The following is a 7181-nucleotide window of genomic DNA, read 5'->3' as shown; positions in this document are numbered from 1 at the left end:
ATAAATATGGTGAGTACTGAGTAGGATATTACACCACTACGTACACCTCAGTCGTCTTGTTGGCCTCGACAGCCCCTCAAAGATCCTGCAATATAAGCGAAATAATTTAAAAACACTTCGTGTTAAAATAATATAAAATAAATAAATAGCTTTGTATTTACTTTAATAACTCGTATACATAATCACGTATATCAACATTAAAACCTGAATTTATAACTTAATTTAGTTTAGATTAATTTTAAATATTTTAATTATTCCGAATATTTTAAAGATCCCGTATATTTGGTTTCACAAACACCCTCTAAGACCCTTATTCTGCACACACTTTCGTTTATTGTACTAGCACTCTGCATTGACGGATTGAATAGAAAAAAATCACCCCTCCTCCCACAACCACCCACCACTCTCCCCCGAGCCCCACTCCTTCCTAGACCCCCTCCCATCACCCTTCTTCCTCCCACACCCCAGCCCCCGATCCACCCACCCACCACCGGTCGTGCTCCGCCCAACTGACCCCCGGCGCCCCACCAGCACCCACCTCCGGTGCCCCAACGCGCCACCAGGTCCGCCCAACTGCCCCACCTACTCCGGCGCTCCCTTCCACGCCCACGGCAACCCCGTGTTCTCCGCCCGCTTCCTCGACACCAGCGACACCCAGGAACTCCCGCCCATCGCAATGCCAACAAGCCCCCTGGCCCATGCGCCACCATGAATCTCGCGGCCCGACCGCCCGACACCCACGCGCCACCACACCTCGGCACCCCGATCCGCCGCTGCCCTCCATGCCACAGAGACGGGCCACCCCGGCCCATATCCACCATGGACGACGACATGCCGTTGTCACTTCCGTCCATCCCTTCCTCCTCATCAGATGTAGTCGTAGGGAAAGGCCCGTGGTGTACTGGTCGGGACGCGCCCACTGGCCTGAACCAGCACCCTAGCGAGAGCCCATTCTCCAATAGGTGAATGTCTCCGACGACGCGAGCTGAGGCCCCGTTGAAAATCGGATGAGGTAGGCTGACAGTGACCCCACTCGATCCATTTGTTATCGTTGGCACTGCTAAGGATCTCTTGCTGTGGGCGCCGACCTTTGCCGAAGCAACCCACAATTTGTCCTCTGCTCCTCTACACTCTATTCTCCACATGTCCAAATGTAGCTCCCTTTGGTTTCCTCTTTAGGTTCATTTTGCCTCTTTTTGAAGGAAAGATGAAGTGGTGGAGTTCGGTTCGATGCCCACGCGAGTCTCCTGCTCCATGAATCTGAGTTCGCCTAGATCCTCGGTGTCTGTTTCTTGGTGCCCCTTCGGTGGCTGGAGAGACGATGGCATGGGCTCCCCTACACCACAACACCAGGGCAGCGCTCATCCTCCGCTGCCGCATCCTCTGCTTGCAACCGTCGTGTGGGACGAGCGGGATCCATTTGGGCTGCAGTTCATGGGTGCAGCATGTGCGGTGCACTCGGTCTGGTGCTGCAGCTTATTCAGTATGTTGTTCTCTAGGGAGACAACACCAATGACCACTCCACTTGGAGAAGGAAGGGTGGTGCAGTTTGGTTGGATGCCCCGTTTCTAAAAAAAATTGTTGAAAACTGCAGCTCGTTGAAAAAATGTTAAGTGGTGGAGCTCATTGTAAACTGCAGCCCATTCAGAGTTTGAATGAAGTCACTTTGAATGCCATGTGATGTGGCTGGGGATATAATGCATCCCGTCTCTGAATTGATGTCAATTTTTTGTTGTGTTTTTTGCTGTGCAAATAGATGTTGGTTCTTGATTGCTAATTAGAAAATACAACATACATTTTTCTAGAGCTCTTTTATGGTACCCTGAAATGAATATTGGCCGTTCATTCTTGAAGATCCAACGTTTCAAAGAGATGTACACTTCCTGAATTGGATTAGCAGTACAACGTGCACTGCTCGTTTAACGCGAGCAGTATATGAGATTAGTGAGCAATTTGGGAAGATATTTTCAACTCGTGAGATGGATTGATGCGATCCCCTTGTTCTCTCTCTCACTCTTTCCGCCGTCGCGGGCATCCATCTCCGCAAGCCCATCTCCCATTCCTTCATGAATTAGTCGTGCTCGTGGACTTGACGCTTGGTGGCTTGATGCAGGTCTCACCTGACGTCTCCTACACGCCCAGACGTCCCCCTCACCAAATTGTATGTGAGGCGCTGTCTTAGGCTACTCACTGTGTCCTGATTCATGGCGGTAGTAGCAAAAACATCAGACGCCACTCACGAGCTCGTCGACGTCGAAAAGAAAGCCATATAGAAATGCATCATCCTCCGCCTTGGCTCCAAGACAACAGTACGTAGGCGACAGGTATTCATGGATAGTTTAGTATTCACCTTTGTGGAGTTGTCCATGTCCACCCTAAATTCAGGTTTTAAGTTGTAAAGTACATTAGTTTAGCCTGTTGACAATCCCAGTGATGCTCGGTTGTTTCCTAGCACCTGGAAGAAAATTTATACCCAATCATGAATAACTGAACTTTCAATCCATAACAAGGCAGCGGATGTTCGAGACCTGCCGAAAGGTCACCGATGTACGATCCTGCAAGGTCTACAAGAGGAGCATAGCAATTGGACGGAGCCACCTAATGCAATGGCAGCAGCAGCGGCAATAGGGGCTGAGGGGAGTTGGACAGTTCGGATGGGCATATGGGGACGACGCGTTGGGATTGAGGTGAAGCTTGGCTGCTTGGGGCCGCGACGTGAGGTGAGATTGCTAGGCGGCGACGTTTTCTCTCGATAGATACAAACGAAGAGTTTTAATCTGAAAATTAGGGACTAAAATACCATCAAGGAATCAACGGTGATATTAAATATATACTGCTCCCTTCTCCTAGCAGTATAGGGTACCATAAAAACCCTCCTTTTCTATAGGTGCTCGATTGCTAATTAATGATGTTGGTGTAAAAAGTTTAGAAAAAGGTAAAAAAGACAGCATACAGTTTGCTTGCCCATCAGATGTAGTGCGGTTTTCAATTTAAAGTAATGCAGTCGCCCGTCTGATGTTGTTCATCTTGTAAGTGTAGAAAAATTGTTACAAGAACGACACAAAAGTAATGTGGGTCACTTCTCGATAGCGTTGTGGTACGCTTACGTTCGATGTGAAGTGCACTCCACTTTCTCGCCTGAGAAAAATTCATGTCTTACAAAAAAAGCATGAAGTTCACTCGCCCGTCCGATGCAGTGTGGTTTTATTTCCGAAGTAGTGCGTTCTTATGTCTCATCCAGTTTCCTCGATGATTTTGGTGCCGCGAAAAACACAGTGTCCGCATTTTGATAACTTCAAAGCTGTTCTTAAACCGTATGGAATTAGAGAGAGTGATATACATGAAAATATTGTGTCTCGTCGATATTTTCCCAACGTCGTATCATATGCATCGTTTCGATGAGCGATTTGGAAAAAATATGAAAATACGCTCACCGCAACTTGTAAGCAGCCGCACTGTTTTCAAAATTCGTTTAAAAGCTACGAGGAAACTCAAAAAATGACCAACATATGAAAGTTGCTCCTATTACTCAGCTTTTCAACATTGTATCACACGCCTCATTCTGATGGGCGGTTGAAGAACTGCTGTGAAAAACGTACCAAAAATCAAAAAAATTGAAAAACAGAATTCCGTTTTTAGTAAATATAAAATTACTCTCAAACAGTAAGTAATTAGAGAGAGAAATCTACCTGAAAAAGATGTGTCTCGACGATAAATTTCCAACGCCATATCGATTGCTTCATTACGACAAGCGGTTTAGAAAAAATCGCGAAGATACGCTCGCTGCAGCCCATCATGAGGACACCATTTTCGAAACTACTCTCAAACCACGAGGAATCGCGAAAAATGTTCAACACGAGGAGTTGGGGATTTTTCGTAGAAATCCAACAGTGTATTATACACCTCATTTCGACAAACGTTTTAAAAACTGGAGCCAAAACGGTGTTGAAAAAGCGCGTGGAGTTTTTTCTCGTGACATTGCACTGTTTCGTTTGATAGGGATGGAGTGCACTAACATTGAGCGTGCAGTTGGAAAGTGTGTGCAGAATAACTATTCTGCTAATAGTAGCAGAATAGACGGACTATATATATATATATATAAACACTATTATGATGCTGGGATGAGAATAAATATTCTGATCCCACGTTGACTCGTCCCAACAGTAGCACTTGAGCTTCCGAGGGTGCTCGGTTGAACTTTCGTGAAAGTGTCCAAATGGGTTGCGGTATACCGTTTGAAAGCGATGGACACCCTAGTAACGACCTAGATTAAGTTTTTATCAAAATGTTCACGGTTTGAGAGCAGTTTTAAAAATCGTTTTTGTTCATACAAAAAAAATGTGAATCATATTTTTGATCCTATTTCTAAATCGTTTATCGGAATGAGTCAAATGAGATGGCATTAGATAGCTAATGCAAATACACTCATTTCATATGTTCAAAGTTTTTTCAAATTCCCTACAGTTAAAGTAGAGTTCCAAAAATGGCGGAATTTCTGAAACCGAACAACCAGGTTAGTATTTCGGGTTAATTCAAAAATGGCTAGTCCAATAATGAAAATGATATGGCGTTTGTAACATTATGAAAATGCACAGTTTTTTATATAAAAAAGTTTCTTCCAACTATTAACAGGTTAAAAGTAATTTAGAAAACGACAGAAGTTGTACCAAGTTTTTTTACTTTAACTTCTCAATGGTTCCTCAGAATGGAGAAAATGATATGGCGTTGGAAAGCTTGAGAAAATTCGAAACTTTTATATGTGGATTGTTTTTTCCAATTCCTTACAGTTTTATTTCAGTTTTAAAAATGGCTAAAAAAATTTGGCCATAGTTTTTACAAACTTTATCGTAATGGGGCAATAATATACCGTTCAAAAGTTACGGAAAATTCGAAACTTTTTCATGTACGTAGTTTTCTATGATTTATAAACGTTTTTAAGCAATATCAAAAACAGTAAGATCACATGTTCTGCCTTTTTTACGAAACACATCCTTCGAAAATGCACGGCGTGAAGAACTTGACCTTCTAACCATGTGGACTTGAACTTCACTCTGTTTTCCACTTGCTGGTTTTTCTCGTAACACTCCATCCACTGACCGGAATTGAGCAAATGATATACTGACAAAAAACTGTTCTAAACAAGCAACTTTTCTGTGTTGATGCTTTTTTTTCATACTAGCGACAGTTTAAAAGATTTTCATATGACATTCATGGAGTGTAGCAGTTGACCTTCCCCGGCTGCTAGGTTGTACTTCCGCTAATATTCTTCAAATGGGGGTTGCAATATATAGTTTGAAAGCTATGGACACCCTGGTAATAGCCTAGATTGAATTTTGGTCAAAATGTTCAAGGTTTAAGAGCAGTTTTGAAAATAGTTTTTGTTCATACAAAAAAACATGAATCATATTTTTGATCCTATTTTTAAACCATTTGTTGGAATGAGGCAAATGAGATGGCGTTGAATAGATGTTGCAAATCCCCTCATTTCATACGTTGAAAGTTTTTCCAAATTCCATATGGTTAAAGAGGACATTCAAAAATGGCAAAATTTCTAAAACCAAACAACCGGGTTCGTATTTCGGGGTTAATTTGAAAATGGCTAGCCGATCGACGCAAATGATATGGCATTGGAAAGCTTATGAAAATGCGCAGTTTTTCATATAAAAAGTTCATTCCAACAATGAACAGTTTAAAAGTAATGTAGAAAACGATATAAGTTGTACCGAGTTTGTATTTTTGCGTTAATTTCTCAATCGTTTGTCGGAACAGAGAAAATGATATGGCGTTAGAAAGCTTGAAGAAATGTGAAAAAAAATTGTGTAGATTGTTTTTTTCGAATTCCTTACGGTTTTAAGTCAGTTTTAAAAATTGCTAAAACCGTTTGTTGGCTGCACTTTTTACAAAATTTATTGGAATGGAGCAAATAATATACCGTTGAAAAGCTACGGAAAATGCAAAACTTTTTCATTTATATAGTTTTCTCTCATCCCTAGTCGTTTTTAAGCAATCTTGAAAACAGCGAGATCATGCGTTATGCCTATACCGCATAATAGGGTTGTCAAAAATACACAACATGAAGAACTTGAACTTCCTGGTTTGTCTATTTATACTTCACTCTGTTTTTCACGTATTGTTTTCTTCTCGTAACTCTCCATCCACTTATCAGAATTGAGCAAATGATATACGGATGGAAAGCTGCTGTAAAGAAGTAACTTTTCCACATTGATCCTTTTTTATACTCGCGATGGTTTAAAAGATTTTCATGTGACATTCATTTAGTGTAGTAGTTGACCTTGTGTCACGTATTTTCGTTTCTGATTACTCTTTCATTCGTCGGTGTTACACAAATGATATACATTTTGCATAAACCTCTGTCGCAATATTTTTTTAACTTTCTCCGACCGAGGACTTGAACTTATAGCAACAAAATTTTTGGATCTTCCCTTTCTATTCACTTTTCTCTATTAAACATACATCATGTAGTACGTGAACGTCTTCATTTTTGTAATTTGAATTTTTTATTTTTATTTTTTGAAACTGAATTGCTCCCTAATAATAATTGAACTTATTTGTGGATTGAGAGAATTATTTTAAAACACAAAATATAGTTTTTTTTGTATTTTTAAACATGTAAATACAAGGTGAAACTATCTTGAGAGAATTTTTGGACTTCCTCGGGCAAAGCCCTTGAACTTCTTTCAACAAAACTTTTAAGCTTTTTATTTTCTATTCTTTTATTCTCATTAGAAACACACTCCTTGTAGTACTTCAACATCTCGTTGTTTTCAATATGAACTTCTATCACATCTTTGTTTGAAGTTCTCACTTTTCCTAGTTTAGCAAAGAAAACAATTCGGGTTGCTTTACATGTCGAATTACTCCATAATTTTAATTTGAACTTCTAAGCTTTTTTATTTTGAACTTCTATGTATTTATTTTATAAACAAGGAAAATAAAACTAATGTATTTTTCCGTGTAAGGAAATTTCACGAGTTTAGTTTGAACTTCTCAGATTTTTTGAACTTCTTCATTTTACTCTTTATTTTCATAAACTTAAAAGTTTTTCTGTTATTTTAATTTCAAATTCTTAGTTTTATTTGTTAGAAAAAATGTTTTTAAGTAAGCACCAAACACATCGAATTATTAGTTGTTCCTTTTATTTTAATTTGAACTTCTTCATT

The 7181-nt window shown here is 40.2% G+C and overlaps 1 long non-coding RNA gene across 1 annotated transcript; it reads left to right on the top strand.

Annotated features, from left to right (window-relative positions):
• The first annotated feature begins 422 nt into the window (after positions 1 to 422).
• LOC123430223 lies at positions 423 to 1810 on the top strand. The gene is made up of 2 exons (XR_006622895.1): positions 423 to 1012; positions 1208 to 1810. It is a non-coding gene; the product is annotated as an uncharacterized LOC123430223 (long non-coding RNA).
• Positions 1811 to 7181: the final 5371 nt, after the last annotated feature.

Source organism: Hordeum vulgare, chromosome 2H (assembly GCF_904849725.1).
Source record: "Hordeum vulgare subsp. vulgare chromosome 2H, MorexV3_pseudomolecules_assembly, whole genome shotgun sequence".
NCBI lineage: Eukaryota > Viridiplantae > Streptophyta > Magnoliopsida > Poales > Poaceae > Hordeum > Hordeum vulgare.
The sequence above is the reverse complement of the archived record's forward strand: the minus strand, read 5'-3'. Positions and strand labels throughout refer to the sequence as shown.